Here is a 25,792-nt window from a genome sequence, read left to right on the forward strand (position 1 = left end):
ACCAACCTCAAGGCAGAGGCAGGCGCCCGCCCGTCTCCCGCCGCCTCGGCGAGCGGCGCACAGCCGGAGGGCGGGGGAGGGGCAGCGCTGACGACCCCTCACCCTCAGAGAGGCGCCGCCTCCCTCTGCCCCTTCACCCCCGCGGCCCCGGCTGCTACGGGACGCGCGGCTCCGCCCGCCCGCCGGACTGCAGCTCCCAGCATCCCCGGCGGCGCGGGGCGGGGCGGCGTGGGGCGGGGCGGCGGCGCGGCGCGGGGCCGCCACTTCGCGCGAGGCGCGGGAAGAAGCCGTCGGGGGCGGTGGCCGGCAGCCCCGACGGGCGCGCCTGTGTGTCCCGTGTACACCGCCGTTCCCCGCCCCGCGAAGGACGATGAGCTCAGCCCGAGAGGGGCAGCGGGGTTTAGGCTATTTTAAACTCGGGGCGTTGTTTTCTCGGCGCGGGGGGAGGTGTTGCCTTTGTGAGGGCAGTGGCTGTCTCTGTGGTTTCCCAGCTTCAGGGGGTGCAGGCTGTACTACAGTGGAAACGGCGAGCTTGTTTTTCTGTCTCCGTATTGACACATCTGGTGTTTTATTCTTGGTGAAACTGAAAATCTCAGCTACTGAAAGCACGGGGCAGGAGGTTGGCTACATTTTCTACTCTCCTGTCTAGGCCCTCAGCTGTGCCTGCACCGCATTTTGGCTCTGATTTCTGCGGTACAGTCTACCTTCCTAAAACTGCCTGGTGGTTTTTACAAAATCATGGAATCACTTAGGTTGGAAGAAACCCTTATAATCATCAAGTCCAACTGTTAACCCAGCACTTCCAAGATCGCCACTGAACCAGGTCCCCAGGCACCACAACTAAAGTCTTTTAAATACCTCCAGGGGTGGTGACTCAACCATCCCCCTGGGCAGCCTGTTCCAGTGCTTGACAATCCTTCTGATGAAGTTTTTCCTAATATCCAATCCAAACCTCACCTGGTACAACTTGAGGCCATTTCCTCTTGTCCTATCCCTTGGTACTACGGAGACTCATAATGAAATAAAATGTGGAGGCATATTTTGCCCAGACGTTTGGCCTGTCTATGTTGATTTCAATAAAGCTTATTTTTTTGGCTGTAACCCTAAGAGAGAACATTTATTAAAATGGGTTATGTATATCCATGTGCTAGATTAAGTTACTCTTACTACTATGTTAAGGATAGGATACTTTCTTCTGTAGAGTTTCGAGGATCAGAATGTTTATTTTGCTTTAAGTGGTATTCTGCTTTCTGTGTAAGAATCACAAATAAAGATTTTAGCAAGATTATGAAGTTCTGATGAGGATTGTCCCCAATGTAAAATTTGCCCAAGTTTCCTATGCATGTATTGTACTTACATGAACTTGCAGCTTTTCCCTGCAGCATAAATAGAGCATATTTTTTCCATTATGTGACTATGTTCTTCTTTTCAAATCTTGTGGTGTTATGCAAAGCAAACCATATTTTTCCTAAGAAACAGTCTTGTAACAGTAATTCCCCAATTTTCATTAGTGCACACAACAGCTCCTATAACTGATGTGCCCATTTGAAATACCTGGAACATTTATGTTTTCAGATAACACAAATAAATCAGAAATATGTTAGTTTATAGAATTTATAAAATCCTTGAAATTAGTTTATTTGCTATAAATGGTAAAAATAAAACAGTGATTGTTAAAATCCATGGCAACTATTCCTTCCAGTTACCCCTGCAACAAAAACAGTCTCCTTTTCAGTGCCAGATGGTAGCCTTGTTTTGTTAGAAGGTATGGATGTGTCTGTGGAAACATTTTAATTTAGATCAGAAGTGAGCTTTTTAAGTGAATCTCCTGATTCTTGTCATTTACTATGCTTTGTTAAGATTAGTGCTCCTCCAGTTTAAAAGCTACTGAAATGTGTATTGTATGAATGCCACAATCTCATAGGATCAAATACTTTTCTGTATTGATTTACACTTAATGATGCTGCCTGGTTATGTAGACATTGTCTGCATCACAACCAGATCTGGGAAATCTGCGTGCACCTTCTAGGGAATAAAGGTGGCATAACCTTGTCACTCCATTTCCAACTGGAAAAACAATGTGTGAATTCTCCTGGAAGACACGAGCAGTCCTGTGTTTAGATATGGCCTTGCTGTGGCTTTGGGGCCTGCATTTTGTACCGTGTTTTGGAATCCACAAAAAGACAAAATGTACAGCTATTTTGAAGTACAGAAAAACTCAGAAGGAACTGGTCATTTCTGCTGGAAGGAGTTCTTTCAGGAAGGAAAACAGGAAATGTCTTAAAGAACTGACCTTGGCTATGAAGAAAAATGTAGAAACATGAGATATACAAAGGAGAATATTATTGCAAGTTGGTGGAATATTTCTAACACAAGTATTTTCAGAAATACAAAAGCTACACTGCTTTATTCTTGGACCCTTTTTCATGAGATTTTCTAAAGGTAGTAAACTAGTCTTTAATATTAAAAATATATTGCAACAAGATTCTTGGCTTCTTGGAGAATTCTAATAGTAAGACTATAAATTATTTAGACCTAAGGAAAAATATTTTGCATCTGAAATCATGATTATATGCTTCCCTAGATGAGCTAAATCATTAAACACCCAAGTTAACCATCTAGAGAGAATAGGTGTTTGCTGCACATGGACCTTTTGCAGGTGGTATCTAGAGAACAAAGCTGTCAAGCGCTTCATGTTGTGTATCTAGTAATTGTCTCAGATGTATTTCATTTTGGGAATTCTCCCAGTACTTGTGTACCTAATTAAATAAACCACATGTTACAACTGACAATACCCTAATGTCATTTTTTCAGCCTCATTGAGGGTAATAAAATACACTTTCCCTGATGATACTATTCCAGCTGCTACAGATCCCCTATGGGAAGATGTATGTATTTGAGACAAAGCTACAAACTATTACCCTCACAATCCTCAGGCTACACTAGATGATAAAAGAAGCTCCATCAGAAACATCATCAGGAGAAGTTGATATGGTATATAAAAGTAGTGTCCAAGGGGCACTGTAATGGTGAAAATATTTAGAAAGAAGCATTAACAGATCATGGATTTTCTTTGTTTGCAAAGGAGTCCGAGTTTTATAACATTTTTTTTTTTCATATGTTTATAAATTTGCATGGAACTCAACCACGTACCAGGTAGAACTCTACCATGTACCTCTACTATATGTCACCCAAATCATGCTTCCTGTAACATACAAAACTCATCTATGGTTTTGGTGGAAACTTCTCATAGAAGTAAAAGTGTAAGAGTGTAGTAGTGTTATTGCATGGGTAAAAAATTATGAAAAATCATCTATTCTTGTGTTTCTTGACATTTATGCCATTACCTTCCTATTAGTTGATGAAATGTTGGCTTTAACTGATCTAAGAGAAAAGGAAATTTTTCCACTTTATTTAATCAGATTTTGATTCAGTTTGCCAAGTATCTTGTACATTTAAGTTGATTTGAACATTACAGATAGCATCACAATCTGTATGCATGAGGGAAGTGAATAATGTTCTAGGAAAAAAATTAATCTTGACATTATTTAACTTGAATGTTTGAACTTGCAAATGGAGCATTTTCTTAGAATGGTTTTTGTATTTTATTTCCTTAATTAAAAGGGGAGAATGGCAGCTGTCCACTTAGGAGGATCATTCTGATTCCTACATGGTTTACTGGCAGCTGCATTAAAGTAAGTAGTTGCACTAACAGGCAACTCTCTTCTGCATGGGCCCAGTTTCAGGTTCTGTAGAAAAAAATGCCATAATGTGGAATTTCAAATGACAACTAAACCACACTAAACCTAAACTACTGGCAGAAAAAGTGTGTCTGCTGCTCTTCCCATACATGGGCATGCCTAGCTGCTGTCCTGCCTCCTCTCTCCTAGTAGCTTTTGTTCTTGTTTGATCCCAGAGAGAGCCAGTGCTCCTGCATCACTGGTGGGCCCAGGCCAGTCAGTGCCAGGGAAGCAGCGGGAACAAGTAGCTGTGGAGGGTGCAGGGACTGGTACATCTCCTTTCAGCAGCATTCAGCCCTTGCATCAGTTTAACTGTATCACCCCACCCTAATGGTTACCAAGTTACGTGACCCTAGCCACCATGTTGCTGTACCCAGTGCCTCCTTGCAACTGTTTTTACACACCAGTTTGTTTCTACCCACCATGACTGCCCATCTCTTCCTTGCCTCTACTGTTCCTCTCCAATATGATTTTGCTTCTTGCCTGGTTCCCACTATTCCTTTACATTCCATAGTCCTGTATCATTTCCCACTACTAATGCTGTGCTTTTTCCCCCTTCTCTCCCTTTCCATTTGATTCAGGGTGTTTTCTTCCTTCTGTTTTTCAGCACTTTCCTCTTTCCTGCAAAAGACTAATGTGCTGCCTTTACCTTCTCATGCGTGTCTGGAACACAGCATCAGAGTGGCATCCATTTGCTGAGGGAAAACTACAGAAAATATATACGTTCTCTGCAGTGAGAGAGGTAACTGGGTACACTTCAATGGCAGCAGGAAGAGGAATATTCATCCAGTTTCTCAAACTACAAGTTCCTGTTTCATAAAAGGGGAAGCACTGGGCTTTTTTTTCATAAAAACCATGATATTATTTTTTTGTGTAAGGAAAGATTTCCCTTAAGTCTGCTTTTAGAAACATTTTAGATAAAACTTCCCAAAATAAGTCAGCATGAAGAAGGTAGCTGGCTTGAAAAATATGAACCCAGAAGATTAAATGTTGGCAAAACAATACATGTCTGTATTCTGTCTTTTAATAGAAAACATTAGGCAAATTTAAGATAGAGAGAATGATGAGACTCCATCTGTAATAACAAGGGGAAAAAAATCAAGATAAATATACAGCGGGCACTACTTCAGATTGGCTTTTACAATTAAGGTTTAATATAAAAGGAATGATAGCTCAATCATTTTGATCTTGTGCCTTGATCTTGGTAGCAGAGTTGAGGTAGCAGAGTACTCTTCTTCTCCTAACACTGTTCTTCTAATAACAGTTGCATTTGCATTCAAGAGGACTAGTTACATACATTTAATCACGCAGCTTTCTAAAAGATAATCACCTTGGGCCTTAATTTGTTTTCTCACTCTGTACGTCACTAAAACTTGTTTGAATAAATGAGGCTTCAAGACATTTTAGAAAATATAGGAAATACTCTTGTGTCATTCTTTGAATTTAAAACAAACTAGAGAGAAATTCCGGTGACCATTAAGAGAACTAGTTTACTCAACCAGCTAGGAATGTTGCTTGCCAAATGGCTTTCTGAAACTTTTATGATGAAGAGGTATCATGATATGTAAATGTCACATCAAAATTTCAGTAATAAAAATCCAGTAACAATGTTTTACTTACTATTTTCCACAAATAAAGTGGAGGGGTTTTATTTTCAAATTTCAACTTGAGAATTAACCTTAGGAATTATAATTCTGATAAAGTTATATCTTTTTATGAAAAATATATACTTACTAGCCTGCTGGTTGTGACAGATAGGAGTATTTTTTGATATATGCAACAGATAGTAGTAAGTGATATTTAAGCCATGGATAGATTAGTGTTTCTTTTGACTATGGTATAAGTAGTCTTGTCATTTAAATATTGTTACTTTATTCCCTTCCAGTACAGGATGAACTGCTTTGGAGATAAAAATAACAGGGAGAAAATAAAAGGAACATCTAATTAATTCATTTTGGAGGTTTTGAAAACTTTGATGTAATATTTTAGGAAATTTGGGAAATTCAGATTTTAGCTGAAATCTGCATGTGTAGATTTTTTTTTTTGACAGTAAAGCACCTGTTCTGTGAGGCTGGTCTCAAGCACTGTAGCAAAACAGAACTAAAAGAATGGTAAATTTTAACTACTAAGGCAGAGTGCTTTAGAAAATGTAACAACTGCTGGCCTATGGCAAAGCTGAGCTTCTAGGTTGTGAAGTATTAGGGGAAAGCTAACCAAGAAAACATGATTCTGAACAATTCATGTGTTCCAAAGTAGAGCATGGGGAGTTTCTGGGAAGCGACACTCAGGGTGAAGGTCCAGGCACTGCTTAGTCTGCAAGGCTAACTAGGGGCTCACATTTACATTAAAATGGAGGAGACTGAGTGTAATGCCTTCAGTAGACTTAAATTCAATGGGACATTCAAATAAGTAGCTTTAAATAGAGAGCAGACAGTGGAATGGTAAAAGCAAAAAGTGTGAGGAGAAGAAAAAGATCATCAGATAAAGCAAGTGAAAAAATACTCAGCATTTTACACAGCACAATATGTTTGAGTATTTCATGCTTAATATACTAACCACTGTTTAAGTGAAAGGAAAAGAGATGATGAAGTACTACCGAACTAGTGCAAACGTGCTTAGTTAAGGCAATGTTAACATCCCCATTGTTTTGTACAATACTTATTCATTTTAAGTACTCAGTTGTTACCCGAAATTACTTTTATTTGAATACTTGAAGTTTAACAACAGAGACACTCACCTTTCAGATACAACTTACAGTAAAAAGTTCTTAAATATGTTTCCCATTTTGTCATACTAACAGCATTGCTTGAGAATATTTAGGTTATGTACTCTCCTCTCCCACTTTCTATCCTACATCTCAATTAAGGATGGAGAGCATTTAAATCAATTAAAGGTAACTCAGAGGAGAAGAACTAATTTAATTCACTGACAAAATGAGCTAATCACCAGGGAAAGAAGGACTGCTGGTACAGACTCCCAAAATACTAATCCACTACTGTCATACCTCTCAGCAAGGCACCAAGGGAAGAACCATTTTTTTCCCCCTGACTACTGTGGCTTTTTAGATGCTGGCTGCCATAGGTTATATTAGTGTTCAGTCATAGGAATACACTGTGAAAATAGCTGGAGTGATCAGTGGTCAGCAAGAAGATTCCATGACATTTAGCAATAAAACAGCTGTTAAGCCATGCCAGAATGAAAAAAAAAACAACAAACCACAACCATCAGCAAACTGGTATTAGAAGCCTTAGAGTTTTGTGTATTGATGCTCTCTAACTTAGTCCTATCAGACAGCAAGATGGTTAGATTGGTTTAGCTAAAGCTTAAAAGGGTTGGTAGTGAAATAAACACCATCACTTCCTGACTGCAGTAGAGACAGATTCTGTTTCAGACCAGAAGCAATCTAAATTATGTTTTTTGCTGCTGTAACGTGAAACATTTTATTGCTCTCTTCCCATACATGTGTCCAGAAAGGCACTGACCTCTTCAGGATCCTATCTGAAGAAGAGAGGTCAGAGACAAAGATGCATCTAAAGCTGACTTGAGATGGCATGTTTTGGGAGGGGGTAATAGTTTTTGTTTTAATAGAAAGACTTACTTTAGTAGGTCATTTAATCTTACTAGTGTCCCAATGTAACTGTTAACTGTTTCATGAAGAGAGCACATGAGTAGGTGGAGTGAAAGGCTTCCTGCAGTCCTCACCCTGAAAAGCAACATAATGTAATCTCTATAAATTAATTTTTTGAAAATATCATATAGTACTTGACTCTTGTCTTTTTATTAGAAAACAACCACAAGAAAGACACAAATATGTATTTTTGGTAGTCAGACTTGTTAGCACTAAGATTAAAGCAATACTTACTAAACATTAGGATTAATACTGCACATGTATTAAAGCTAGTTGCTCCTGAGCATCACTGTCTTATTCAGCTGTTTGATTTTTGTTTACAGAGACACAACATTGGAAACAGCACTCACAGAGACAGTAAGAGTCTAAAAATTCCGGTCATCTTAAGTCACTGTTTCCATGTGGCTTCCTTGCAAATTACTTAAGAGACGTATGAGATACTAAAATTAGTTGCTAAGTTAACTCATGTTCATAATAATGTCAACCATTTAGTTGAAGAGCCAATACTAATAAGTGAACTATTTCTTCTCTGAGACAATTTGCTATACCTGCAAGGCAAAGGTGTGTATAGGCACTAACTCCCTCTTACATGGCAAAAAACCTTTCAGTGTGAAGGGCTTATGATATGTTACATGTATTTAATTTGAATTGTTTTTCTGGTACAATATTTTTGATGCAATTGTTCACGAGTCATAACTGCAAGAGAAATAAACGGAAGGGAAAGGTGGTTATACCTATGCTGGAAATAAAAGTATAAGTTTCACAAACCTGCTACATTAAGAAAGGGAATTTAGATAAGTATGATGGGAGAAAAAAAAAGGAAAAAAAGCACCCTTCTGTCTCTTAATCTTTTCCAATTTTTACTTTTCTGTTCTGCCTTGATTTTGCCCACACCATCTATAAAAGGAAACAAAAGCTACTTTAGGATACAGTTAAGTGTGTGTTGTTTTTTTTTTTTCCCTTTGGGTCACTCATGTAATGTTAGAAACGTAACTTGCAGTTTGCATTCAAATAAAAACCCCATCAATTGGCTTACATTCAAATTCTGTGTTATTTGTGCTGGCCCTTCATCAGACTCTGGTGATGACTGTATGGAGGGATTTGCTTAACAGCTACTCTTAAATCATGTAATGTTAATCTTTAAGTAGTAAAGTTGATAAAACAATTTACAACTTATTGCTATCAAAAGCAGGTGTTCTTGGTCTCTGCTGTGTAGTCCGTCCCTTCTTTCTTGTGTTAGTTCACCTTCCTGTGAGCAGAATGAGCTTGCTAGCCAGGACAGAATTTTGTGATACGGTGAAGCTAAAATAGCTGCCTCTCCTGGGAAAGAAAAAAAGATTTTGCTGTCTCCAATCTATTCCTTCACTTGTTCTGTCTGGGACTCTAGGATTTTGTTAGGCAATTTTAGTATTTCTGTGTAGTGAATCAGTAGGGATTGCTGAGGTCTATGGCATTGAGTCATTCTAGGACCCAGCTTCCTTCCAATTTTTCTTTGTCCCACAGTGGAATGCTGGGGTGGATTGAAAGTCTATGTCACTTCTAACATGTCAGCTTTCTTCCTGAAGTCCCTGTCTGTTCAATCCTGTGAGATATATGTTAGAGCTCTTATATAAATAAAGGTATGACTGGTAAAGCTAGGATGTTTGTCTGTTCTGTTTTGAAGTATCCTTAAAGTTGCTATGTCTTCCCATACTTCTTTGGTTCAAGTCCATGAGTGAAAAAAATGGAGGGACTTTCAGGCAAAACATATAGAGAGATTCACACATGCAAATGCCTTAGGGTTACTGTGGTGAGGAAGGAGACACAGTGAAAAATATTTAGTGAATCTTCTGGTGGTGAGTTACCTTGACAGTTGTTCCTACTTCTATCTGCATGGAAAGACCAACACTATAAAAGATCACTGGGCCCATGGGTAAACACAATGTCTTGGCAAAGCACCAGCACGGTTTCTCTGAAGGGAGATACTGAGATGGTCACAGGCTTCCAGCAGGTTTGTGAGTCAGGAAGTATGTGGACAAAGACAAAACAGGGAACATACTTGTATTTTCTAAAAGCATTTGTGCAGGTTCCTCACCAAAATGTGTTAAACAAAGTTACCATGGAATTGGAGTAAATGTCCTATTATGAGTTGGAAATCTGAAGGATGGAAACAGAGAATACAGTTTAATGTTTACTTTCCAGGGTGGAGAAAAGTCAGCAATGCTGTCCTCCAGAAATGCTTGGGTTTACTGATGTTGTTTTAGACAACCATCTTTTATCTTCTTCAATGACCCAGAAAAGGGGGTGTACACTGAATTATGCTTGGATAGTGTTAAACTCCTTAGGGCAGTCACATGCTGCCCTTGTGGAAAGAACTCCAGAATGCCTCACAAAAGCCAATGGGTAAAAAGATAGCAGATAGGCTTTGAAGTAGATCAGTGTAAGGTAAAGCACAGCATTACCTTTCAGGCCTGGAAGTGTAAATACACAAAGTCTTGAAGTCACTGTTGCCAGCTCTGAAATCTTTGGCTCAAACTGCAGCAGCAACCAAAAAAATGCACTGAACAACAGAGATGTAAGGCATCATCAGGAAGAGTACTGAGAGCAAGACAGGAGGCAATTTGCTGCTCTGTGGGAAGTCTCAATGTACTCCTATCTTAAGTACAGCATGAAGCTCTGGTCTGCAAGGACACAACAAATTTTAAAAAGTGTTGAGAAAGATAACTAAAATGATCCAAGGGGAGAGACTGGCAGTCTGACAAAGTAGGGACTAAAAGGGTTTGGATTCTGATTGTGAGAAGACACGGCTGAGAGGCACATGATCAAATTTTACTAATCAGTAAGGCCCTGTTTGAGATGAATGCAGAAATAATGTTCTTGACACAATGGGTAGTGGGCTTCTGTTATCTGCCACTGAAGTGGTCTAGAAAATACAGTGTCAGCAGGTTCAAGAAAAGATTAGATAAGTTAGTGGACAACAGGTCCATAAATTGATTCTAAAGGGACTAGACAGGTGTGTACCATCCATATACAAACCAGACATGTTGTATCCCTATCATATACAGCAGCTGTAGATGCTGGGAGCGTACAGTGAACAACATAAAGTAAACATGTCTCCCTAAATAGTATCTCTTTCCTTTGCTATTCTTGGTTTGTATGGAGGAATCCTATGTTGGAAGAAGGGTTCGCCGGAGCCAAGAAGACGCTCAATATGAGTTATGCATCTTGCTCAACTTTATTAGTTTCTAACACTACTTATATAGAACCGATACACATGCATATTCGTAAAGCAGAAATATAATTGGCTAGTAGTCTCTAAACACGCGCGGTTCTCACACCCCTAATTATCATGACTAAAATAAGCATTCTATCCATGTAGCTAATTGTGTTGCTGTGCTTCAGCCTTGTAGTTTGTTACTCCCTATATTCCCATACTGGTCCCTATCTTTCTTGGCCCTGCACCTGCTTTCCCAGCAGCTGTAGCTTGTTACAGCCACGGCCTGTTGGCACAACATAATTACTTGGTCTCAGGATTCAAGAATAGCTCAAGGCTACCCTTCTTGTTAACTTCAGCACAGCAACTTCAGTACAATTCTGATTACAGGCCTATTCTAATACCAGGCCTGGATTGTGCAGATCTTCAGCGATTCTAAGGCCATGCTTCTGCACCCATTCTTCTACAATCCTACTACCTCAAAGTTTGCATTTCAGTTCCCTGCATTTGGGAAAACTGCAGGGAACAGCAAGCTGGAAATGCAAGGTGTGGGTCTCTGGGAAAACTATGTTGCTGATGGTGGTGCCGCTGCTGGTTACAAAATACAGGGTTAGACAGACTTTTGGTCTGACTAAGAAGGACATTTTCATTGTTGAGAAGATTCTGTGTATTTCTGAGTACAAAGCTTCCCTTGTCACTGTAGTCTGCTATTTTCACACATTCTTTTTTACAGAGAGAAAGCTGTGAGAAAGAGTACTGCTGTGTAGGATGTTCTTGGACTGGGATGTTCATCATTGTTGCTTGAACACTAAGAGGTGAACAGTGCCTTCAACACACATTCTGTGTGAAAGATCTGATTTTTGAAGGTCTGTGGCAGTGGCTTTCTCTGTATGTCATACTGTAAACAAAACATTTATTTTGTGCAAATATTTTTAATCTTTCTGAAGTATGCAGCTCCTGTAACATAGATTAGTCCTTACTTTTGCCTGTGCTTTGAGAAAGTGGCAAATCTAGTCTAGTAAAAAGGAGTCTGCTTAAAGTTACCGGTGCCCTGTGAGATGTGGCATTTCATGTGGGAGAGCCCGAGCCTGCCCCGGGGACCGTACCCAGCGCTGGCTCAGACTGCTGGGCACAGCTCTGCGCTTTTAGGACTGCATCGAAGAGGGACCGGCTACTTGCTGCTCCCTGCTGCAGGCAGAGTACTGGTTCCTAAGTCTTTCCAAACTATTTTCGGAGCGAGCTCCCGCTCAACACACCTAGCTGAGCCACCAGACGACCGTGTAAGGAGGTCTGAGGCGGCCGGCCAGTCAGTCGGGACACTCCGCCAGCGCCGAGGAGCGGCAGCTCCATGCTGCCTCCTGCCGCCCACGGTCAGCGGGCCTCGGCCTCGGCTTGGCGGCGCCTCCTCACGGCGCGGCCGCCCTACGGCCGCCACCAAAGGCCGCCGGTGCGCCGCAGGCCGCTGTCCACCGGCCTCCCTGGGCGGGAACGGGCCGCGGCCCTGCGGGTGACGGCGAGCGGCCCGGCCGGCGGGCGGAGCGGTGTCGGACGGGCTCCCTCCGCAGGGCCGCCCGCGCTACTGCGGCGGGGCGGCGGCAGCCGAGCGCCCCTGGCGTTCCGCGGCGCCTGCAGCCAGCACGGCGCGGCGGGGTGCCGCGCTTCGGCGGCGGCGAAACCCGGAGCGGGGCGGAGGAGGGAGAAGAATTACCTCCGAAACGTCGATTTCTGAAACGCTGAAGAGCCTCGGTGCAGGCACGAAACGAAGGGCAGAGCGTAACCGGGGGGAGGCCTCCGCTGCACGGCACCTCGCCCTGCTTCTGGAAGCGTTCAGGGCTCCAGGCGTCCCGACCGGAGCTGAAAGCGTTAACGTGCTGCTTTATCTGCTCCAGCACTTAGACGGAGCGAAAGACTTGCATATGAAGCACTTCAGCACTCTAGTTACTTTCACAGTTACACACCTGGTGTTGCAATTTCAGTGGCTGTGGGAAGGTTCTGACTTTTCCAGCGGTCTCTAAGTCTCACCGCACAGGCGTGCGAGCGCTCCGCAGGAGGCAGGTGTGTTCCCCAGCCTAAAATTTTGTCTCTCGCTGAGCCCAGGTAGATGGCAGTGGGGGAATGGAGGGGAAATTGTTCAAGCTGCATCAAAAAAATTATAACCCGGACTGCAAGTGTGGGATCCTTCTGAAGAAGAAGTAATACAAAACTGTCAGGCAAAGTATTCCACTCTCTTCTGCCTGTGCGGCAGTACTTTTGTTTTCAGGAAGAGCGGGACAAACATAATTCACCCAGAAGTGTGAGCAAGGGGAGTTTGGGGGCTTGAAAAGTGAGTTCTATGTAGTAGTTCTGGCAGTTCATCCTGGCAGGACTGATGTCGCCTTTAGTAGAAGACGGGGCTATTTAATTTAGTTTAGAACCCGAATGAAAATAAGGCAAAGGTGGTTTACAGTGTGTTTAGCAAGTTCAGAAGCCGTGAGGGAACTTGCTTAAGGATTTTAGATACTAGTTACAGTGTCTTGGCTAACATGCTGGTTAAGTATGTTTCTCACACTGGACAAAGCCCTGAGTATATTTCAACAGACCCACCGAGGATGATTTATGTTTTCAAAATCATAATGCTCTAAACACTTCCATGTTCTCCTGATGTGTCATTCATAAATGTAGCATTTTATCTGTGGCGGTGAGAAGATATTACATCACTTTTCTGTTTGCATTTTCCTGTGCGTGCGGCCCTGAAACTCTTGCAGTTACTGAAGCAAAACCAAGGGGTGTGATGAGCGATTTCTGCTGCGTTTTCTGCTCTTTCTCCGCAGTTAAGCAACTTAATTCCTTACCGTTTTACAGTAATCCCCTAGTAATTCGCATTGTTCGAGGGAAAGACTTATTTCACTAATTCACGCAGTGCACATCAGCAGATAACCGGCCGCAGTTCACTCTCCAGCCGCCCCGCCGGCCCTCTCTCGGTCCGGGCCGTCGCTTTATCTCCTGTTCACGGTCTCTGATTCTGTGAGTGCTGCAGTTTGGCGGCCGGGACTGCTGAAGTAAGGTGCTCGGCCAGCCGGGAAACCGCGCCGCCGCGTTCCCAAACCTCGTTCCTCGCTTTTGGCAAGGCTCCGCACGGCCCGGCGCGGCTGCCGGTGGTCTGCCCGCGGAGGCAGGCTCCGTCGTGGGCTTCCCCGGCTGGAGGGCGAGGGCTGGACTGGGCCTCGGGGCGCGAACACGCGTGGGGAGGGGTCATGGCTTTTAACATCCCACCTCTGCCCCGGGCTTCGCCGCCTGGCAGCGGTGCTCCGCGGCTGCCGGCGGCGGCGGCGCGGCGGGCCGGGGCGCGCTGGTCGTGGGGCCCTGCGACCAGTGGCTCCGGCCGGTGCCCGCGCCGTGGCGGCGGCGGGGGGCCGGCAGGGGGCGCTGCTGCCCCGCTCTGGCCCCGCTCGCTTCCCTCGGCGGTTCCATTGGAGCAGCCGGAGACAAGTTGGCGCCATTTTGAAGCCGACAGGGGGACTGGGGCGAGCTGCGGAAGGGGAGGGGGTTAGAGGCGATTGGCTGCGGCTACGGCGGCAGCTCCTCTCCGAGCCCGGAGCAGCGGCAGCGCGGAGCGGACCCGCCTGGGACCAGCGAGGAGAAGCGGCTGCAGCGGGGTAAGGAGCCCGGCGCCTCGGCCACGGTTACCCGCACCGCGTACTCGCTCCATTTTCCTTTCGCTGTGGCGGGGGCGGGGGGCGCCCGCTCGGACCGAGCTCCGCGGCCAGCGCTCGAGGAGGAGGAGGAGGAGGGGGGGGGCGAGACCTCCCCTTGGCCCGTGGCGGAGCCCCCCCTTCCCATCCCCCTCGCCCCTTAACGGGGCTGCTCCCCTCCCCCTTTCCTGTGGCCGGTGTCACAAATTAAATTTGCCGCCCCCCCTTTCCCTTCCCTCCCCCCCCCCCCCGCACTCCCCCGCACCCCGGGCGCGGCGGGGCCCCGCGAGGGGGTGACCTTGGCTGGGTGCGCGCTGCCCCGGGGCCTGGGGGTCTCCCCCTCCCCCCCCAGGTGGCCCGGCGGGTGGTGTCGCGCGCTCCGCGCCGGTGGCTCCGGGCGGCGGGGGCGGGGGGGAGGGAAGGAGGGAGGGAGGGAGGGAGGAGGCTGCTCGCCCGTTGTGGTGAGTGATCGCGGCTCCCTCGGGTGTCCCCTCCCTGCCCCTTGCAGCCGGCCTAGTCCCCGCTCGGGCTGCGCCGGGGCTCCCGCCGCCTCGCGCGGCTGCCCGGGCTCGGCGAGGGGACACCCCCCGCCACCCTCACCTCCCCTCGCCGCCCGCTTCGGTTTTTCCGCCCCGCACTTCGCAGCGATCGTCAGCCGGGAGGAGCTGGCAGCCGTTAAGGACCTCGGTTTGGTGGGTCCCTACTTCTGCGAGCCCGTTTCTTTCATGCTGCCCCCCCACCCCCCGCTTTCTTTTTCCTTCCCACTTTGTATCAGGCTCTGTTAGAAAGCGCTCGGGAAGGAAGGGGGGCGGGGGTGGGGGGGTTTGCCGCCGCCTGGTAGGTGGAAAACTATGAATTTTACATCTGAATTGCCAGATGGGGAATGGTTAATTTATAGGTTATGTATTGTTTACGTTGAGAGCCTCTGGTCAGGAATCTAGGTCTGTAACTTCATCCTGCTGCAAATAAATCACTATCTATTCTTCAAAACAAATCAACAATTAATGATGGTGAACAATCCTGGAAAAATTAAACGGCAGCAGAGCAGCTCCTAGGCAGCTGGATTTTGCCGTGCAAGCCTTCTTCTGACTTCGGTGCTTGCCTCCTGCGCCGCTGCTTGCTGAGGGCTGTGATAATTTTGTGAGCCGTTCTGTTCTCCCGTTTAACACAACTGCTGAAGTATTCTCGTGTCTGTCTTTGTTTTGTGCTTGCTGGGTAGGTGCTGTGGCTGTAGTTGATTTCTCTTTGCTGGGGATGGAATGGAAGGGAGCATTGAAAATTTGAGTGGCTTTATAGTTGAAAGCGGGTGTCAAATCACATTTTGGGATGGAGATAAGATGATGTGCATTCCTTCGGGTTTTTGCCTTCCAAACTAGTGGAATCCTTCAGTTTTCAGAAGATAGAAATTTTGCTTGGTATGTCTCGTATGCAATACAGATACGCTCTAAATATTATATATACTTAGGTCAAGAGATACCTCAAAAAGATGCGAAATAGCTGAATGTATGCTATGCGCAGACCACCCTAAAAGAAAACTGATAGTGACAGACAATCAGGTAAGGTAGTTTAACAGAGGTGTGTGTATCACGTTCATCACAGGCATTTGAAAGTGTGCACTGGAGATGAACTGGAGCGCTGGAGAAAGTAGTGCAGTACTTCAGTACTCGCATGACATCTTGTGTCTGTGTTTGAAGCAAGGTTGTACTTGTATTACTGTGAGGTGGGGGTGTGTGGCGTGGTTTTGTGTGTGGTGTTTTGTTTGTTTGGGATTTTTTAATACAGTTCTTACACAGTAGTGTTTGGTTGTGTGTCTCTTGCATTCCCATCGCTAGTTGCTATATGGATTGGATAAACTGTAGTTCAGCTTTTGATGAAACAGCTAAATAAATCAAATTAAAATGGAAAATCATATGTGTGTAACACTTGTATGTTCTTTTTTACCCTTGTGTGCCATCTAAATATTGGGTTTAGGCTGTATCTATCAAGTTACTTAGGGACTTAAATTGAGCAAGTCAGCGAAGTCATTATTAAGCTGTAATTAAAAATATAAAATCTAACAGTCATTGTTAGCATTTGGAAAAGCATAGTAATGAAATATGGGCATGACCTCAGGCGTTATCCATTTTTGGCTCTAGAACAGGAGGCTTGGTTACGTCCTGTAGATCAAAAGAGATGCATTTTCTTTTGGGATACGTTGCTGTCTACCAGGCTCTCAGGTTATGCATTTTTCCCCTCTGTCTCTTTCTTCAGTCACACAGTTTATATTCATACAGAAGAGCAAGAGATTGTATGTGCTATGTGTAGAAGCCTTTTAGTAAGGGATTTTCATTTAAAGATCTTTGGAGTAAATGTGTTTTCTTCTAGCCTGACTTTGGAAGAGGTAATAAAGGCTACTTGTTGCACAAGGAGAATTTTCATGGGAGCAATGAATAAGAAAATGTGAAGCTGAACAGTAATAGCATGCAAAGTAGGAAACGGAGGAAAATGTGATACTACAACTCATTGTTTTTCTCTACCGTTTTCATTCTAATATCCCTTTCTCTTAATATTTCTTAGTCCAAATACATACCTTTCTCTTTCTTGACACAGTCTTCCTCCCTGCCTTCTGACAAGTTTCTTTATTAGACCCTAAAAGTACTTCTTGTGTGTCGTACACTATCTTGCCACTTGTCAGTACCATACTTCCTTTAACAAGCTTCTAAAGTAACAGTGTGTTTGCTATTAGCACATAATGTCAATACTGCAGCCTGAAATAATCTTTGGAAAGACCGAGAGAGTATTGGAGGCTTTCAGTTTTGAAATTGTTTGGTAAGGGAAAGTAGAGATTTTTTTTTTTTTAAAGGATGGGTTAGTGTGACGATCTTTGGTGGTGAAGTGTTATGTTGATTTACCAAATCTGTAGACTTTCTGGAGTATTTGAATAGCATTGACAGATCTTGGAAGGAATCATGCGCAGGCTTTTAAAGAACTGCAAAATATATGCTTTAAAAAAACCCACCAAACTTCTCCTTGCCCTCAGAGGTCGAACATCTAAAAGTTAAGACTGTGCAGATATGTAAATGATATACCTATTGCTTTTCCATTGGTGACATCTTCAGTTGAATGTGGTCTTGCAGAAAACTTGATATTTTTTTCTGCTTAGTTTTGATTCTTAAGTAAAATATATCAGAAGTGAACTGTATAAATGAAAATGAATTTCAGCAAGGTAGTGGTTTATTTCAAAACCTCTTGGAAACATTTTGGATTCTACAATAAAAAATTAATATGCATATTTACTGTAACACATCAAACTTGAAACAATTCCATGAAATACAATTAATATTTTAACTTCATTTTTAAGAATAAAAATGTTAATGCTGCCATTCTTTTTAAAAGTTATTACTGTCTGTTTCTGCATATACTGGTTTTCAACCTCTTCTAAAGTGTGAAGAAGTCTTTGAAATAGGTTCCAAGGATTAAGACCTCCATTACTTTGTCTCCATCTATGGAATTTACTTTTACACATCCCACCCTAAGCAGTGGAAAAACATTCTGCATCACTCTTCTTCTTTTATATTGCCTGGTCTTCAGCTCTGTTGTAGCAGCTCATGACAACTTTGGTATTAATATGTTTCAAGAAGTAATAATAAAAACCCAGAAAGCACAATACTTCATCGAGAGCAGATGGGCATGTTTGTACTAATCATCTTGTGTCTGTCACCATTTATATGGTAGTACCGTAACCAGGGATCAGGACCCCATCTGGGATTTTCTAATTTAGACCCTGTTCTTTAAAGATCGATTCCAGGCAATACTAACTGTGTGTACTTTTTCTCTGACTTAATTAGAAATCCTGGTGGATGCTTCTGCTGCTGGAATGAGACACTTCACTTGCACGCTCTTTAATGGACAAAAAAGACATGAAGTTAGCAGTCAAAAATGTTATTGCCTTAATTGCTTCCATTGTGTGGTCACCTAAACTACATTTTGTATCTCTTTTAAAGAGGACTAGATTCAGCTAAAACTTAATCACTTAGAAAGTAACTGTTGAGTGAGGTTTTCCAGCTTTTGTGTAAGTATATGCATTAGTTGTCTGCAGCTATCAAAGCAGCCTCTGGTTCTCTGTGAGACACCTGCAGTGTATCAGCATTGTAGCTCAATTCAGCATCAAGAAAGGAGGGGAGGAGAAAAAATGAAGATTTTCTTTTTTTTTTAATAGTTATCCACACTGAGTACGTTCATGAGGAAATCTTAAAAAAAATTACATAAAACCTTTATGTAATCTTTGGGCCATCTTGAGTTTGACTGTTCACTTTGCTGCTTTGTTAATTGGATACAGTTAGTTATTGGAAGACAATAAGATTTCCAGGACATCTTTGTTTGGCATTGCAAATGTTAGATTTCTGCTTTTAACAAAAAAGAGCTGAGATGAGTTGTCAGTTACGAGAATTGAGCAGAAGATACTTCATGGAAACTTCTTACTGTATTTAGGGATTCCCCTCCAGCATCTACCTACTTAAAAAACTTGATACTTTTCTTGGGGAAGATCTACAGAGGTACTAGGCGGCTTGCCATTATGTGTGATACTGTCTTGGATAATTATTTTGTTATTTGACAGTTCAGTATGAAGCATTGTATGTTGTTCATTATGACTTCCTGTACATAGAAACAAAGTGTGTGGAAGAGACTGAAGCTTTTTGTGCCGTCAAGTTGTGAAAGCTTTTGTGTGGGACAATGTCTATGGACACTGTGTGCCACCCAGTGCTTTTCAGAGGTTTAAGAGAGGTAGATCGTGCATGCTTAATGCATGGCATATAATAAAGTTTACGTTGGGTTTTCTTCCTTTGAAAGTATGAACTAGTCAGAATAAGACTATAACATTTTGTGTTCCTGTTTTTTTCAAAATAGAAGAAAGAATAGATAAGCCCAATGATAAAGTCCTCAGATTTGTGAGGGAGTTTTGCAGAGGGATAGCAAGTAGGAGACACATTTTTCTTCCATTTGCCCGGCTTAGATTATGCAGTCTGCAGTTCTTGGAAGCATTTCTGCAGCTGAGGGAATTAAGAACAGAGTTTCTCATGCATGCACAATTTTCGGGAGGAAATAGTCTGCGCTTGATTTGAGGTAGACTTTCAAAATGCTTCAAATGTTGCCTATGGTAAGCTCTCCATTAGGTTCATACAGTGTTATATATGAGCATGTTTAGAGATACTTTTTATTTTTTAATGGGTCATTGCCCCCTTAATCTTCTCTATTACATGCAAAAATGCCTTAAACCAATATTCAAATAACAATTTCTTTGTAAAAATAGGAAACAGTTTTAATTAATTTCTGACCTCTTAAGTACACGTCATGGTGGTATTTAGTTACAATTTATATATAATTTTTTCAACTTGCTGTATTTAGGAATTGGAGCTGTGTATCAAAGTTGGCTGATGTATTTTCCAAAAGCTGGAAAGTGTGAAATGAATTGACTGGGGACTGTGGGAAGGGAAAGCATATCTAGTGGTTTGGGTGATTGAATGTCACTTTGGAATACTGGAATTCTTTCTTTCTATCAGTTTCTTGTGGTCCCAGATAAGTCTGTTTAAACCAAACTCCCCACAAGAGCTTATTAGTAGAACATTGATTTCCTGGGAGACAGTTTCTAGACCCTGACTACTTCTGCATGGCTCAACAGAAGCTTTAGTTTTGGACAGAGTGCTGAATAACATGGTGTACTTTAAAGTTGTGCCCTAAATTTCTCTAACAGTGCAGGCAAAATTGGTGGATAGTTCTTAAATTTTAGCCTGTAACTTGGGTTACTCATCTATAAAATGGGAAGGATACCCATATTTATAAAAAAAATTGGTGTAAGTGTTGTGAAAACAAGTTAATTATTATGGCATTCTAACGTATTACAGTGATGAGTCCTGTACAGAAGACCAGTAGGGGATTAAGTCTCTTTGGAGCATGGTTGAAATAGGATGTCATAAGGGACACACGTGAAATTACAAGGGGAAAAGTTGAGTAGCTTTGCTTTGAATGAGAGAATTCCTGTGGTGTGGAAGAAGTTAGTGAAGGGTCAGGTAAATCAGCTCCTTTTGTGTATATTCTCTTTAATGTTGTATAAGAGACCTTAATTCTCATGTTTGCTAACTCTTAATAACTGATTTTGCAACTATTTCCATGCTTTTGCTGTTCCTTTTTAAGCAAACTTTGTAAACAAATTCACTGTATGGAGGTGCTCCTGCGAGTCATTAGGTTGTAACTTTTAGCTACGTGTAGCTACTACTAATTAAATGGATGGAATGCTATTAGTAGCAGTATGTTTTTTCTCTTTTAATCAGAGGTATGAGAGTGTTTCAGTGGATGCTTGCAAGTGCTTGTTGTTGGTAGAAAAGCAATGTAATGTATGATGATTGCATGTGGTACTGCAGGCCCTGGGAAGGACTGACTTCTGCTGGATGTGCATTCCCCTCCTGCAGCAGATTTTTCTGCTCTGGTCCTTCTGTCTAGTTTGTCCTCATACCTCTTCAGGCTTCTGTTTTCAATGCTTTGTTGTCCAAGTAAATCCTACTTGCTTTCTCACCTTGTTCAACACTTAAACTTCCAGCCTTGAGGTTCCTTAACTGTGGTGTATGGAGTTTGGGTGTGTTTTTTTTTGTTTTGTTTGGTTTTTTTTAGCCCACATCCCCCCCTTAAATTTGTGTTTTGGTTGAATGCATTTCCCATAACCCCTAAATCCATAAAGCCCTAAATTTGTCTGATGTAGCTGCTTGTTCCCTGCAGCAGAGTTGGTAGAAGTCAGTGTGTGCATACCTCCGTTGTTTCCATGCTAAACTGAGCTTTTTGTCTTAAAGACTTAAGACAGACTGCTCTTGAACTGAGAATGTGCTTGAGGTGTGGACAATTCCGGCTTTTTCTGCCAAAGAAACAGCAACATCTGGTTGTGAGCAGACAGGTGGATTAGTGATGGATTCAGTTGTCAACAGGAATTACTAGAGGTGTTTGTTAGTCTGGTTTGGCTATGTTAACCTTCTAACTTCAGGGGAATCAGGAGAGAGCAACCCATAGTGTGCACGTGAACAGTTCTTGTGCAGTGGTGGAAACTCTCCGAATTATTTTATTATGATTGCATGCCTACAGTCATAGTGCAAGCAGCTATGTTTCTTCATTAATACTTCAAAGTTTGCTCCTTTCAATTGGAAAACCCATCCTTTTAACAATGAGTAAAGATTAGTTTCTATTGAGTTTTTGTTTACAGTTATCTGCTATAGGTGTTACTTGTGTCCTAAATGTTTCTATTTATGGAACATAATCCAGAGGAGATTGTGTAGGGGTTTTGTTGGTTGGTGTTGTTTGTTTTGTTTTGTTTGTGTGGTTTTTTGGTTTTTTTTTTTTTTTTGCTATGTTAATGATGATGTACTTTTAATTTCTTTACTGGGTACATTTTTGTCCTCCTTGGGGGGTGGGGTGGTCTTGGGGTATTACAAGGAAGCAATCCAGCTTGGTAAAATGAGGTGTGTGTCGTTACTATGTATCGGCACAGATCTGAGCTTGAGCAAAATTACAACCTACACACTAGTGCACACAATGAATTTGGCTGTCACTGTGCAGTGGTATGTCATGGAATTTCTCAAGTTGGAAGGGACTCATAAGGATCATCGAGTCCAACTCCCTGCTCCCCACAGAACTACCTAAAACTAAACCGTATGACTAAGAGTGTGGTCCAGGTTACCAGGCGTGGTGCTGTGATCGCCTGGGGAGCCTGTTCCAGTGATCTAACATCCTCTTGGTGAAGAACCTTTTCCTAATGTTTGATCTAAACTTCCCCTAGTGCAGCTTCATTCCATCTCCTTGTGGAGATATCATTCCTAACACAAATGATAAGCTGCAACTGAAGGGTAACTAAATATTAAACATGAATTTCAAAAGAGAAAGCAGACCAAAGAGTTTGAAAATTTAGTACGGGGAAGGTTAGTGTAGCTTAATAGTACATACACTCCTGTTTGTACCTATGCCAGGATTAAAATGCGTTAATGTGTGTAACTTTCTGAAAGGAGTGTGCAAAGAAGATAGAGCTAGGTTCCCTTCACTAGACCCAGTGACAGGGCCAGAGGCAGTGGGCACAAACTGAATCACAGGAGGTTCCCTCTGTACACCATGCAACACATTTTCACTGTGACGATGACCAAGCAAGCACTGGTACAGGTTGCTCTGGGAGGCTGTGAAGTCTCCATGTATGGAGATGCTCAAAAGCCATCTGGATATAGTCCTCAGCAACCAGCTTTAGGTGATCCTTCTTGAGAAAGGGGGTTCGACCAGTTTGACCTCCAGAGGTCCTTCCAGTCTCAGCCATTCTGTGAAAGTATAACTCCACTGGGATAAACAATTATAAGGGAAGAATAACTGTGTTAGAAGTTACAGGAGTGAACAGGTTATTGGCAGAGTTTACATGTCGGTCAAGCATAGAGATAAATGTCAAGGGTAAGTTAAGACTTTGCAGATAGAAGCATCAAAAGAATTTTCAGCTTCAACTTTTTAAAGTGATCTTATTTTTAGGTTCATGTATGATAGCAGATGACTAGACTTTGTCACTTGAAGTTTCTTCTAGTCCTGTGGTCTTAAAAACCTACCGCTAATGCACTTAGTTCACCTAGTTGCGGTAAGTCTTCATCTAATTTGTGCTTTGTAATTACAGTTATGGGTTCTTCCTCTGTCTTCAGGGACACAATTATTTTTTCAGTCTATGGTTTTCTGTCACTTAGAGTTTTGTGAAAAGCAAATAAAAATGTTCTGCTTAGCTAGGGGAAAAAAAAGCCAAACTGATACAAATAGAAGTTGTCTACCCAGATGGCTTGTAAAACACCCAGTTGAATGTGATTTTGGTACTAAGATTTCTGTATGCAATCCTAATATAAATGTTTGTTTCTAATTCATATTGATTAGGAGTGGGTGTTGTGTTGATTAGCACAGCGTCTGACTTTGTAGTGCAATACCCATTCTTTCTTTTAGGTCATAGGATTCAATCCATCCCACTAGTGTTTTTGTTGATATTTAGTAATTCTGTATTGAATTATTTGTCATAGGGTGTGAGGCATTTAATTTTATGGTTTTTAATGTTATATGCAAAGTTAGGAGTGGAAGGGAGTTCTCATTTATTTATACAAATTCTGATTTGTTACTCAAGCAACGTTATATAGCTTGTCCATCTGTGAAATTTTACAAAATGTCGTTTTGCTTCTGTGGTAGCATGCTAGTATTCTTAATGTATGGGGAGGTTTTTTTGTTTGGTTTTAATCCTTAGAAAAATAACCCCAAACCCTAACAGACTTTCATAGTAAGGCTCAAGAAGGCATTTTTTGCCAATTAAATGAAATAGTAAAATAATACCAAGTGTTGTTTCCTCGGCAATACAGTGATTAAACTTGATCTGTATGTAGTGTCTGTCTGTAGTTGTCTTCTGCATTCTGTCATGTTCACCTTATTTTCCCCATGGCTTCCATGCCACTCTTGTATGTTTTCTTTTCTCCCCTTGTGTATAAATACTACAGATGTCAGCCTTCTGAGGTTATGTAATGCAAGATAGCTGAGATTTTTTTGCTACTTTTGTTTGTTATGCTGTTTGAAAATAGAGTTAATGTAAAGGAAAATAGCAATTCCTGCCTCCTTCCCCCAGTTCTTTTCCAGCTTTTGGAGGATAGAAACAAATAATTCATCCGTAACTGTAGCTTCCCTGCTAAAAGAGGGCTATGTCAGAGTTACGGCCATAGACTAGTGAATCTGTGAAGTTTGGGTATCTAGGTTGGTTGTCAGTTCTCTTGTTTTAGAGTAGCAGTCTAAGAGCTTTTTATCAGCGTTTCTGGTGATTATGGTAAGAGAAGTATTTTGTAGAGTGAAAGGTCTTTTTCAAGTAACCACTCATGTAGCCTACAACAGCAAGATACTAATCTCTTTTGTATACTGGTAAGAGTTCTGTTGTATTCTATTTTCATGTTTTGCTTCAGTTACCGACTGGAAAGTTGTTTCAAAACAATAAAAAGTAGAAGTCTGCCTCTAGTAATCTGTTTTTTCTTCGTTGTCTGAGCTATTTATCTTTGTGTTTTTGTCTTACGGTGGTTCATTTTCTTTGGGTGAGATCTTCCAGTATTTCTGGCATTTACAGTGATTTCTGCCCCTCTTCCAGTTAACCTTCTGACTGTCTCTTCTTGTTGCCTCTGTGGATATGCTCTCCTGATGTAATAGAGTTTACGTGCTCTTTTTCTGTTTAAATTATCTCAATGATAGCTGCTGGTAGCTGTACATAGTTTTCCAAGCTGGTTCTTGCCAGTACTTTAAAATCTGTGTTAGATGTTGAAATTTTGGTTTTGTGGGGTTTTGTTTGTTTTTTGAGGTACCCTCTCTAGAATGAGTGTTACTTAGCACTAGTGTATATTCTTGTGATTTTCTGTGTCTGGACCTAGGTATAGGACTACCCTTTGGCCCCCAGTTTTTTCCTCTTGCAGTTAACTTTTTCAGACTTGTAGTATATGTTCTTGTTTGAGGGTTCAAATGCAGTCTGTATACATACAAATATTTCAGTTTCTCTAATCTTTTCTTTCAGTGTTTTACTGCATCCGTCCCTGTATGATTTCCAATTTAATGCTTACATAATAAATGGATTTGCAGTGTAAGGAAAGAGCTTATTGTTTATCACACACTGATCAAACATAAATTGTCCCAGGGTAATATGATAATTTTATAAGTTACGTCTATCCCTGTATTTAAAATTCTTACTTTAGCATGCAAATATTCTTCTGAATTCTTCAAATATTATTGATATCAAACTAGTGCAGCTGTACTGGCAGTATTACTTTTTTGCTGTACATCATTAGTGACAGTGCTGCCTTTATTTTCTTGTACTACACTTTAATTTTTAAGTACCTTTTGAAAAGGTTTGTATACCACACTGGTTCATGAATTCTCAGATGGTGTCTGTGCAGTTCCTTTGATTTGAAAAGGTGAAGTTCCTAAGCGTAGACACAGTAACTTCTGACTGAGTATACCTGTTACCAGTTGCCACAGGAATGGAGTTTTATCTGCTGTTTCTTTGAAAATGGGTATTCAGCTGGCTTTTTAGGGTATTCCAATATCTTCTTGATACACAATCATTCCATGCAGCAGTATTTTTTATTTATTTATTATTTTTTTCTTCCTGGTTTTAGCTGTTGAAAACAGCTTGAAACTCATTTGTTCCTTTGGCATGGACATTGCCTGTGACCAGCATATTGGAATTGTATACATCTCCAAATCACTTCTTCTCTTAATTTGTGCCTTTCAAAACAGAGACTTAATTTATGCATTGCTTGTGTCAATTTAATATAAACTTTCATTGTCTCTGAATGTTGGCAAGATTGTATCCTGAGGGATTACAGATTGATGATGTTTGTGTAACAAGTTTTGTCATTGTATATAGGCTGGAGAATAACCTATATCCTGACTAAGTATGACACAGAGTAGTTCTGGTCCTCCAAGTATATGCACATGGCTTTTTTGACAGAAGAGTTGTTTTTTATTCCAAGTTTCCCACTGAGAGCAGTATTCCCAGATGCAGTAATAA

General features: G+C 42.0%; 2 protein-coding genes across 5 annotated transcripts in view; one reads left to right on the forward strand and one right to left on the reverse strand.

Annotated features, from left to right (window-relative positions):
* LOC308059723 (NEDD4-binding protein 2-like 2) overlaps positions 1–402 on the reverse strand; it is a 23,906-nt gene extending 23,504 nt beyond the window's left edge. The window contains exon 1 of the mRNA XM_080377520.1: positions 7–402. The gene's annotated coding sequence lies outside the window, so the exon portion shown is untranslated. The remainder of the gene's footprint in view (positions 1–6) is intronic.
* The window catches only part of PDS5B (PDS5 cohesin associated factor B), a 130,574-nt gene continuing 105,183 nt past the window's right edge, over positions 402–25,792 (forward strand). For 3 of the 4 annotated variants that reach the window (XM_080377496.1, XM_080377499.1, XM_080377498.1), the window contains exon 1: positions 402–14,196. The gene's annotated coding sequence lies outside the window, so the exon portion shown is untranslated. Of the gene's footprint in view, positions 14,197–14,745; positions 14,925–25,792 lie in introns of those variants that run through there. The other variant, XM_080377497.1, reaches the window with a different exon arrangement.

The sequence above is a fragment of the Falco punctatus genome (assembly GCF_963210335.1).
Source record: "Falco punctatus genome assembly, chromosome: 2".
In the NCBI taxonomy this organism is placed as follows: Eukaryota; Metazoa; Chordata; class Aves; order Falconiformes; family Falconidae; genus Falco; species Falco punctatus.